Source organism: Cavia porcellus, unplaced genomic scaffold (assembly GCF_034190915.1).
Source record: "Cavia porcellus strain 051 isolate PalLab524CR breed Dunkin Hartley unplaced genomic scaffold, mCavPor4.1 scaffold_2, whole genome shotgun sequence".
Taxonomy (NCBI): Eukaryota; Metazoa; Chordata; class Mammalia; order Rodentia; family Caviidae; genus Cavia; species Cavia porcellus.
In genome coordinates this window covers 156,522,382-156,533,504 of record NW_026947485.1, presented here as the reverse complement: position 1 = coordinate 156,533,504, position 11,123 = coordinate 156,522,382, and positions in this window count along the sequence as shown.

Sequence of the window (11,123 nt, the reverse complement as noted above, 5' to 3'; positions counted from 1 at the left end):
ACTAGTAGGAGTCAGAAAAACATCACGCGGTGGTGTGAATCGGAGGGCCTGAATTAGGATAGGCAGTGAGTGGTAACGTAAAATGGAGAAAAGCACCACGGTTTGGTCAGCATCGAAGGTCAGGAAACATGCAGTGCCAATGTAGCATAGGTTTCTGAAAAACATCGCGGGGTGGGGTGCATTGTAAGTGTTTCTAACAGGGCATTCCCTAGTAGGAGTGAGAAAAATATAATGGGCTGGTGTGAATCGGAGGTCATGAATCAGGATAGGCAGTGAGTGGCAATGTGGGACGGAGAAGGGCACCACGGGGTGCTCAGGATGGGGAGGTAAGGAAACATGCAGTGGCAATGTATGATAGGATTCTGAAAAACATTGAGGGGTGGTCCTCATTGTAAGGGTTTCTAAAAGGCCGTTCACTAGTAGGATTGAGAAAAACATCACAGGGTGGTGTGAATCGCAGGGCCTGAATCAGTATAGGCCGTGAGTGGCAATGTAGGATGGAGAAAAGGACCATGGCGTGGTCAGGATGGGGAGTTCAGAAAACATGCAGTGGCAGTGTAGGATATGTTTCTGAAAAACATCGCGGGGTGGTGCACATTGTAAGTGTTTCTAACAGGCCATTCACTAGTAGAAGTGAGAAAAACATCACAGGGTAGTGTGAATCTGAGGGCCTGAATCAGGATAGGCAGTGAGTGGCAATGTAGGATGGAGAAAAGCTATACAGCGTGGTCGGCATGGGGAGGTCAGGAAACATTCAGTGGCAATTTAGGATAGTTTTCTGAAAAACATGACAGGGTGGTGTGCATTGTAAGTGTTTCTAAGAGGCCATTTGCTAGTAGGAGTGAGAAAAGCATCACGGGGTGGTTTGAATCAGATGTTCTGAATTAGGATAGGCAGTGAGTAGCAATGTAGAATGGAGAAAAGCACCATGGGGTGGTCAGCATGGGGAGGTCAGGAAACATGCACTGGCAATGTAGGATAGGTTTCAGAGAAACATCGCGGGGTGGTGTACATTGTAAGGCTTTCTAACAGGCAATTCACTAGTAGGAGTGAGAAAAATATCACGGGGTGGTGTGAATCGGAGGGCCTGAATTACGATAGGCAGTGAGTGGAAACGTAAATGGAGAAAAGCACCACGGTGTGGTCAGCATGGGGAGGTCAGGAAACATGCATTGGCAATGTAGGATAGTTTTCTGAAAAACATCGCCGGGTCGTGCGCATTGTAAGGGTTTCTAACAGGCCATTCACTAGTAGCAGTGAGAAAAACATCACGGGGTGGTGTGAATCGGATGGCCTGAATTAGGATAGGCATTGAGTGGCAATGTAGGACAGAGAAAAGCAGCACAGCATGGTCAGCATGGGGAGCTCAGGAAACATGCAGTGGCAATGTAGGATAGGTTTCTGAAAAACATTGCGGGGTGGTGCTCATTGTAAGAGTTTCTAAAAGGCCTTTAACTAGTAGGAGTGAGAAAAACATCACGGGGTGGTGTAGATCGGAGGGCCTGAATTAGGATAGGCATTGAGTGGCAATGTAGGACAGAGAAAAGCAGCACAGCATGGTCAGCATGGGGAGGTCAGGAAACATGCAGTGGCAATGTAGGATAGGTTTCTGAAAAAAAAGCGGAGTGGTGCGCATTGAAAGGCTTTCTAAAAGGCCACTCACTAATAGGAGTCAGAAAAACATCACGGGGTGGTGTGAATCGGAGGGCCTGAATTAGAATAGGCAGTGAGTTCCAACGTAAAATGGAGAAAAGCACCACGGTGTGGTCAGCATTGGAGGTCAGAAAACATGCAGTGGCAATGTAGCATAGGTTTCTGAAAAACATCGCGGGGTGGGGCGTATTGTAAGGGTTTCTAACAGGGCATTCCCTAATAGGAGTGAGAAAAATATAATGAGCTGGTGTGAATCGGAGGGCCTGAATCAGGATAGGCAGTGAGTGGCAATGTAGGATGGAGAATGGTACCACGGGATGCTCAGGATGGGGAGGTCAGGAAGCATGCAGTGGCAATGTAGGATAGGTTTCTAAAAAAAACATTGCGGGGTGGTGCTCATTGTAAGTGTTTCTAAAAGGCCTTTCACTAGTGGGATTGAGAAAAACATCACGGGGTGGTGTGAATCGGAGGTCCTGAATTAGGATAGAAAGTGAGTGGCAATGAAGAATGGAGAAAAGCACCATGGGGTGGTCAATATGGGTAGATCAGGAAATATGCAGTGGCAATGTAGGATAGGTTTCTGAAAAACATCGCGCGGTGGTACCCATTGTAGTGATTTCTAACAAGCCATTCATAAATAGGAGTGAAAAAAACATCACGGAGTTGTGTGAATTGAAGGGCCTGAATTAGGATAGGCTGTGAGTGGCAATGTAGGATGGAGAAAAGCACCACGGGATGGTCATCATGGGGAGGCAAGAAAACATGCAGTGGCAATGTAGGATAGGTTTCTGAAAAACATCACGGGGTGGTGCGCATTGTAACGGTTTCTAACAGGCCATTCACTAGAAGGAGTGAGAAAAACATCACGGCGTGGTGTGTATCGGAGGGCCTGAATCAGGATAGGCAGTGAGTGGCAATGTAGGATGGAGAAAAGCAACACGGGTGCTCAGCATGGGGAGATCAGGAAACATGCAGTTGCAATGTACGATAGGTTTCTGAAAAAAAAAGCGGGGTGGTGTGCATTGTAAGGTTTTCTAACAGGCCATTCACTAGTAGGAGTCTTAAAAACATCACGGGGTGGTGTGAATCGGAGGGCCTGATTTAGCATAGGCAGTGAGTGGCAATGTAAAATGGAGAAAAGCACCACGGGGTGGTCAGGATGGGGAGGTCAGAAAACATGCAGTGGCAATGTAGGATAGGTTTCTTAAAAACATTGCGGGGTGGTGCTCATTATAAGGGTTTCTAAAAGGCCTTTCACTAGTAGGAGTGAGAAAAACATCACGGCGTGGTGTGAATCACAGGGCCTGAATCAGTATAGGCCGTGAGGGGCAATGTAGGATGGAGAAAAGCACCACGGGGTGGTTAGGATTGGGAGGTCAGGAAATATGCAGTGGCAATGTAGGATAGGTTTCTGAAAAACATCTCGGTGTAGTGCGCATTGTAAGGGTTTCTAACAGGCCATTTACTAGTAGGAGTGAGAAATACATCATGGTGTGGTGTGAATTGGAAGGCCTGAATCAATTTAGACAGTGAGTGTCAATGTAGGTTGGAGAAAAGCACCACGGGTTGGTGAGCATGGGGAGGTCAGGAAACATGCATTGGCAATGTACGATAGGTTTCTGTAAAACGTGGCGGGGTTGTTCGCATTGTAAGGGTTTGTAGCATGCCATTCACTAGTAGGAGTGAGAAAAACATAACGGGGTGGTGTGAATTGGAGGGCCTGAATTAGGATAGGCAGTGAGTAGCAATGAAGAATGAAGAAAAGCACCACGGGGTGGTCAACATGGGGAAGTCAGGAAACATACAGTGGCAATGTAGGATAGGTTTCTGAAAAACATCGTGGGGTGGTGCCAATAGTAAGGATTTCTAACAAGCAATTCACAAGTAGGAGTGAAAAAAACATCACGTGGCGGTGTGAATCGAAGGGCCTGAATTAGGATAAGCAGTGAGTGGCAATGTAGGATGGATAAAAGCACCACGGGGTGGTCAGCATGGGAAGGTCAGGAAACATGCATTGGCAATGTAGGATAGGTTTCTGAAAAACATCGCCGGGTGGTGCGCATTGAAAGGGTTCCTAACAGGCCATTCACTAGTAGGAGTGAGAAAAACATCACGGGGTGGTGTGAATCGGAGGGCCTGAATTAGGATAGTCATTGAGTGGCAATGTAGGATAGAGAAAAGCAGCACAGCATGGTCAGCATAGGAGGTCAGGAAACATGCAGTGGCAATGTAGGATAGGTTTCTGAAAAAAAAAGCGGAGTGGTGCGCATTGAAAGGCTTTCTAAAAGGCCACTCACCAATAGGAGTCAGAAAAACATGACGGGGTGGTGTGAATCGGAGGGCCTGAATTAGGATAGGCAGTGAGTTGCAACGTAAAATGGAGAAAAGCACCACAGTGTGGTCAGCATAGGAGGTCAGGAAACATGTGGTGTCAATGTAGGATAGGTTTCTGAAAAACATCGCGGGGTGGGGCGCATTGTAAGGGTTTCTAACAGGGCATTCCCTAGTAGGAGTGAGAAAAATATAATGAGCTGGTGTGAATCGGAGGGCCTGAATCAGGATAGGCAGTGAGTGGCAATGTAGGTTGGAGAAGGGCACCACGGGTTGCTCAGGATGGGGAGGTCAGGAAACATGCAGTGGCAATGTAGGAGAGGTTTCTGAAAAACATTGCGGGGAGGTGCTCATTGTAAGAGTTTCTAAAAGGCCTTTAACTAGTAGGATTGAGAAAAACATCACGGGGTGGTGTGAATCGGAGGGCCTGAATTAGGATAGAAAGTGAGTGGCAACGTAGGATGGAGAAAAGCACCACGGGGTGGTCAGCTTGGGGAGGTCAGAAACATGCATTGGCAGTGTAGGATAGGTTTCTGAAAAACATCGCCAGGTGGTGAGCATTGTAAGGGTTTCTAACAGGCCATTCACTACTAGGAGTGAGAAAAACATCACGGGGTGGTGTGAATCGGAGGGCCTGAATTAGGATAGGCCTTGAGTGGCAATGTAGGATAGAGAAAATCAGCACAGCATGGTCAGCATGGGGACCTCAGTAAACATGTAGTGGCAATGTAGGATAGGTTTCTGAAAAAAAAGCGGAGTGGTCCGCATTGTAAGGCTTTCTAAAAGGCCATTCACTAGTAGGAGTCAGAAAAACATCACGCGGTGGTGTGAATCGGAGGGCCTGAATTAGGATAGGCAGTGAGTGGTAACGTAAAATGGAGAAAAGCACCACGGTTTGGTCAGCATCGAAGGTCAGGAAACATGCAGTGCCAATGTAGCATAGGTTTCTGAAAAACATCGCGGGGTGGGGTGCATTGTAAGTGTTTCTAACAGGGCATTCCCTAGTAGGAGTGAGAAAAATATAATGGGCTGGTGTGAATCGGAGGTCATGAATCAGGATAGGCAGTGAGTGGCAATGTGGGACAGAGAAGGGCACCACGGGGTGCTCAGGATGGGGAGGTAAGGAAACATGCAGTGGCAATGTATGATAGGATTCTGAAAAACATTGAGGGGTGGTCCTCATTGTAAGGGTTTCTAAAAGGCTGTTCACTAGTAGGATTGAGAAAAACATCACAGGGTGGTGTGAATCGCAGGGCCTGAATCAGTATAGGCCGTGAGTGGCAATGTAGGATGGAGAAAAGGACCATGGCGTGGTCAGGATGGGGAGTTCAGAAAACATGCAGTGGCAGTGTAGGATATGTTTCTGAAAAACATCGCGGGGTGGTGCACATTGTAAGTGTTTCTAACAGGCCATTCACTAGTAGAAGTGAGAAAAACATCACAGGGTAGTGTGAATCTGAGGGCCTGAATCAGGATAGGCAGTGAGTGGCAATGTAGGATGGAGAAAAGCTATACAGCGTGGTCGGCATGGGGAGGTCAGGAAACATTCAGTGGCAATTTAGGATAGTTTTCTGAAAAACATGACAGGGTGGTGTGCATTGTAAGTGTTTCTAAGAGGCCATTTGCTAGTAGGAGTGAGAAAAGCATCACGGGGTGGTTTGAATCAGATGTTCTGAATTAGGATAGGCAGTGAGTAGCAATGTAGAATGGAGAAAAGCACCATGGGGTGGTCAGCATGGGGAGGTCAGGAAACATGCACTGGCAATGTAGGATACGTTTCTGAGAAACATCGCGGGGTGGTGTACATTGTAAGGCTTTCTAACAGGCAATTCACTAGTAGGAGTGAGAAAAATATCACGGGGTGGTGTGAATCGGAGGGCCTGAATTACGATAGGCAGTGAGTGGAAACGTAAAATGGAGAAAAGCACCACGGTGTGGTCAGCATGGGGAGTTCAGGAAACATGCATTGGCAATGTAGGATAGTTTTCTGAAAAACATCGCCGGGTGGTGCGCATTGTAAGGGTTTCTAACAGGCCATTCACTAGTAGCAGTGAGAAAAACATCACGGGGTGGTGTGATTCGGATGGCCTGAATTAGGATAGGCATTGAGTGGCAATGTAGGACAGAGAAAAGCAGCACAGCATGGTCAGCATGGGGAGCTCAGGAAACATGCAGTGGCAATGTAGGATAGGTTTCTGAAAAAAAAAAAAAAAGCAGAGTGGTGCGCATTGAAAGGCTTTGTAAAAGGCCACTCACTAATAGGAGTCAGAAAAACATCATGGGGTGGTGTGAATCGGAGGGCCTGAATTAGAATAGGCAGTGAGTTGCAACGTAAAATGTAGAAAAGCACCACGGTGTGGTCAGCATTGGAGGTCAGAAATCATGCAGTGGCAATGTAGGATAGTTTTCTGAAAAACATCGCGGGGTGGGGCGCATTGTAAGGGTTTCTAACAGGGCATTCCCTAATAGGAGTGAGAAAAATATAATGAGCTGGTGTGAATCGGAGGGCCTGAATCAGGATAGGCAGTGAGTGGCAATGTAGGATGGAGAAAGGTACCACGGGGTGCTCAGGATGGGGAGGTCAGGAAACATGCAGTGGCAATGTAGGATAGGTTTCTAAAAAAAAACATTGCGGGGTGGTGCTCATTGTAAGTGTTTCTAAAAGGCCTTTCACTAGTAGGATTGAGAAAAACATCACAGGTTGGTGTGAATCGGATGGCCTGAATTAGGATAGAAAGTGAGTGGCAATGAAGAATGGAGAAAAGCACCATGGGGTGGTCATTATGGGTAGGTCAGGAAACATGCAGTGGCAATGTAGGATAGGTTTCTGAAAAACATCGCTGGGTGGTGCCCATTGTAGTGATTTCTAACAAGCCATTCATAAATAGGAGTGAAAAAAACATCACGGAGTTGTGTGAATCGAAGGGCCTGAATTAGGATAGGCTGTGAGTGGCAATGTAGGATGGAGAAAAGCACCACGGGATGGTCATCATGGGGAGGCAAGAAAACATGCAGTGGCAATGTAGGATAGGTTTCTGAAAAACATCACGGGGTGGTGCGCATTGTGACGGTTTCTAACAGGCCATTCACTAAAAGGAGTGAGAAAAATATAACGGGGTGGTGTGAATTGGAGGGCCTGAATCAGGATAGTCACTGAGTGTCAATGTAGGATGCAGAAAAGCACCACGGGGTGGTCAGGATGGGGAAATCAGGAAAAATGCAGTGGCAATGTAGGATATGTTTCTGAAATACATCACCGGGTGGTGCGCACTGTAAGGGTTTCTAACAGGCCATTCACTAGTAGGAGTGGAAACAACATCACGCGGTGGTGTGAATCGGAGGCCCTGAATTAAGATAGGCAGTGAGTGGCAATTTAGGATGGAGAAAACACTAAATGGTGGTCAGCATGGGGAGGTGAGGAAACATGCAGTGGCAATGTGGTATAGCTTTCTGAAAAACATTACGGGTTGGTGCGCATTGCAAGGGATTCTAATAGGCCATTCACTAGTAGGAGTGAGAAAAACATCACGGCGTGGTGTGAATCGGAGGGCCTGAATCAGGATAGGCAGTGAGTGGCAATGTAGGATGGAGAAAAGCAACACGGGGTGCTCAGCATGGGGAGGTCAGGAAACATGCAGTTGCAATGTACGATAGGTTTCTGAAAAAAAAAAGCGGGGTGGTGTGCATTGTAAGGTTTTCTAACAGGCCATTCACTATTAGGAGTCTTAAAAACATCACGGGGTGGTGTGAATCGGAGGGCCTGATTTAGGATAGGCAGTGAGTGGCAATGTAAAATGGAGAAAAGCAGCACAGGGTGGTCAGGATGGGGAGGTCAGGAAACATGCATTGGAAATGTAGGATAGGTTTCTTAAAAACATTGCGGGGTGGTGCTCATTATAAGGGTTTCTAAAAGGCCTTTCACTAGTAGGAGTGAGAAAAACATCACGGCGTGGTGTGAATCGCAGGGCCTGAATCAGTATAGGCCGTGAGTGGCAATGTAGGATGGAGAAAAGCACCACGGGGTGGTCAGGATTCGGAGGTCAGGAAACATGCAGTGGCAATGTAGGATAGGTTTCTGAAAAACATCTCGGCGTAGTGCGCATTGTAAGGGTTTCTAACAGGCCATTTACTACTAGGAGTGAGAAATACATCATGGTGTGGTGTGAATTGGAGGGCCTGAATCAATTTAGACAGTGAGTGTCAATGTAGGATGGAGAAAAGCACCAGGGGTTGGTGAGCATGGGGAGGTCAGGAAACATGCATTGGCAATGTCCGATATGTTTCTGAAAAATGTCGCGGGGTAGTTCGCATTGTAAGGGTTTGTAGCATGCCATTCACAAGTAGGAGTGAAAAAAACATGACGGGGTGGTGTGAATCGAAGGGCCTGAATTAGGAAAAGCAGTGAGTGGCAATGTAGGATGGAGAAAAGCATCACGGGGTGGTCAGCATTGGGAGGTCAGGAAACATGCATTGGCAATGTAGGATAGGTTTCTGAAAAACATCGCAGGGTGGTGCGCATTGTAAGGGTTTCTAACAGGCCATTCACTAGTAGGAGTGAGAAAAACATCACGGGGTGGTGTAGATCGGAGGGCCTGAATTAGGATAGGCATTGAGTGGCAATGTAGGACAGAGAAAAGCTGCACAGCATGGTCAGCATGGGGAGGTCAGGAAACATGCAGTGGCAATGTAGGATAGGTTTCTGAAAAAAAAGCGGAGTGGTGCGCATTGAAAGGCTTTCTAAAAGGCCACTCACTAATAGGAGTCAGAAAAACATCACGGCGTGGTGTCAATCGCAGGGCCTGAATCAGTATAGGCCGTGAGGGGCAATGTAGGATGGAGAAAAGCACCACGGGGTGGTCAGGATTGGGAGGTCAGGAAATATGCAGTGGCAATGTAGGATAGGTTTCTGAAAAACATCTCGGTGTAGTGCGCATTGTAAGGGTTTCTAACAGGCCATTTACTAGTAGGAGTGAGAAATACATCATGGTGTGGTGTGAATTGGAAGGCCTGAATAAATTTAGACAGTGAGTGTCAATGTAGGATGGAGAAAAGCACCACGGGTTGGTGAGCATGGGGAGGTCAGGAAACATGCATTGGCAATGTACGATAGGTTTCTGAAAAACGTGGCGGGGTTGTTCGCATTGTAAGGGTTTGTAGCATGCCGTTCACTAGTAGGAGTGAGAAAAACATAACGGGGTGGTGTGAATCGGAGGGCCTGAATTAGGATAGGCAGTGAGTAGCAATGAAGAATGAAGAAAAGCACCACGGGGTGGTCAACATGGGGAAGTCAGGAAACATACAGAGGCAATGTACGATAGGTTTCTGAAAAACATCGTGGAGTGGTGCCCATTGTAAGGATTTCTAACAAGCAATTCACAAGTAGGAGTGAAAAAAACATCACGCGGCGGTGTGAATCGAAGGGCCTGAATTAGGAAAAGCAGTGAGTGGCAATGTAGGATGGAGAAAAGCACCACGGGGTGGTCAGCATGGGGAGGTCAGGAAACATGCATTGTCAATGTAGGATAGGTTTCTGAAAAACATCGCCGGGTGGTGCGCATTGAAAGGGTTCCTAACAGGCCATTCACTAGTAGGAGTGAGAAAAACATCACGGGGTGGTGTGAATCGGAGGGCCTGAATTAGGATAGTCATTGAGTGGCAATGTAGGATAGAGAAAAGCAGCACAGCATGGTCAGCATAGGAGGTCAGGAAACATGCAGTGGCAATGTAGGATAGGTTTCTGAAAAAAAAAAGTGGAGTGGTGCGCATTGAAAGGCTTTCTAAAAGGCCACTCACCAATAGGAGTCAGAAAAACATGACGGGGTGGTGTGAATCGGAGGGCCTGAATTAGGATAGGCAGTGAGTTACAACGTAAAATGGAGAAAAGCACCACAGTGTGGTCAGCATACGAGGTCAGGAAACATGTAGTGTCAATGTAGGATAGGTTTCTGAAAAACATCGTGGGGTGGGGCGCATTGTAAGGGTTTCTAACAGGGCATTCCCTAGTAGGAGTGAGAAAAATATAATGAGCTGGTGTGAATCGGAGGGCCTGAATCAGGATAGGCAGTGAGTGGCAATGTAGGTTGGAGAAGGGCACCACGGGTTGCTCAGGATGGGGGGGTCAGGAAACATGCAGTGGCAATGTAGGAGAGGTTTCTGAAAAACATTGCGGGGTGGTGCTCATTGTAAGAGTTTCTAAAAGGCCTTTAACTAGTAGGATTGAGAAAAACATCACGGGGTGGTGTGAATCGGAGGGCCTGAATTAGGATAGAAAGTGAGTGGCAACGTAGGATGGAGAAAAGCACCATGCGGTGGTCAGCTTGGAGAGGTCAGAAACATGCATTGGCAGTGTAGAATAGGTTTCTGAAAAACATCGCCAGGTGGTGAGCATTGTAAGGGTTTCTAACAGGCCATTCACTACTAGGAGTGAGAAAAACATCACCGGGTGGTGTGAATCGGAGGGCCTGAATTAGGATAGGCCTTGAGTGGCAATGTAGGATAGAGAAAATCAGCACAGCATGGTCACCATGGGGAGCTCAGGAAACATGTAGTGGCAATGTAGGATAGGTTTCTGAAAAAAAAGCGGAGTGGTCCGCAATGTAAGGCTTTCTAAAAGGCCATTCACTAGTAGGAGTCAGAAAAACATCACGCGGTGGTGTGAATCGGAGGGCCTGAATTAGGATAGGCAGTGAGTGGTAACGTAAAATGGAGAAAAGCACCACGGTTTGGTCAGCATCGAAGGTCAGGAAACATGCAGTGCCAATGTAGCATAGGTTTCTGAAAAACATCGCGGGGTGGGGTGCATTGTAAGTGTTTCTAACAGGGCATTCCCTAGTAGGAGTGAGAAAAATATAATGGGCTGGTGTGAATCGGAGGTCATGAATCAGGATAGGCAGTGAGTGGCAATGTGGCATGGAGAAGGGCACCACGGGGTGCTCAGGATGGGGAGGTAAGGAAACATGCAGTGGCAATGTATGATAGGATTCTGAAAAACATTGAGGGGTGGTCCTCATTGTAAGGGTTTCTAAAAGGCCGTTCACTAGTAGGATTGAGAAAAACATCACAGGGTGGTGTGAATCGCAGGGCCTGAATCAGTATAGGCCGTGAGTGGCAATGTAGGATGGAGAAAAGGACCATGGCGT